The sequence below is a fragment of the Elephantulus edwardii genome, unplaced genomic scaffold (genome assembly GCF_000299155.1).
Source record: "Elephantulus edwardii isolate Elephantulus edwardi_28Jun2011 unplaced genomic scaffold, EleEdw1.0 scaffold00337, whole genome shotgun sequence".
NCBI classification, from domain to species: domain Eukaryota; kingdom Metazoa; phylum Chordata; class Mammalia; order Macroscelidea; family Macroscelididae; genus Elephantulus; species Elephantulus edwardii.
The window spans coordinates 637,729-638,645 of record NW_006400087.1 but is presented as its reverse complement, the minus strand read 5'-3'; positions in this window follow the sequence as shown (position 1 = coordinate 638,645).

Genomic DNA, 917 nt, shown 5'->3' with positions numbered 1-917 from the left:
ACAGATTAGGGAGTGAATAATTTAAAAGCGATGTATGATAGGGTATTATGGTTATCACAAGAGTCCACAATTAAGGTTGCATAGTGGAATGTACTCGGGGTAGTGGGAGGGTTGCAGGGGGGATTGTGTACCAGGAAAGGAGTGTTTCTTTTACTTTTGAAAGAGAGGAGCGAACTGGGGTGGGGGGGGCCTGGGCGGGAAGAGATGTGCAGCAATGAATGAATGGAAATCCAAAATATCTGTAAATGTTCATTAAAATTATTTTTTTAAAAAAAGAAACTGTAACTGCCACCCAACTGGATATATGCACAGCCATGTTTATTACTGCTTTGTTCACAATAGTCAAGAGCTGGAAACAACCCATGTGCTGAACAACAAATGAGTAGATAGAGAATCTGTTGTACTTTCACACAATGGAACACTATGTTGCATTGAAAAACCAGGAAGTCATGAATTATTATACAAAATGGGTCACTCTGGAGGACTTTTTGCTGAGTGAAATATCTCATTGACAAAAAGATAAATATGGCATAATGCCACTGTTACAAAATAACACTGACACTGGGGCTGCGGGAAACCAAAAAACGGGATAAATAATGTATACGGTACTAAAACAGACGAGGGAGAGAACTATATAAAAATAATAAATAATTAGATATTACTGATATCACAAGCGCCCAGAATAAGAGCTGAATAGTAAAGTGATCTGGGGGCAAGGGACTTTATAACAATGAAAAAACATTTTTCCCCATAGGAAAAAGCAATCTTGGGAGCGAAGCAGGGAGGAAAATGTGCAACAGTGAATGATTGGAAATTCAAGATCTTTATGTTGTTGTTGTCATGTGCCATCGAGTCGCTTGCGACTCATAGCGACCCTATGTACAACAGCCCTAAACTCTGCTCTGTCCTGTGCCAAT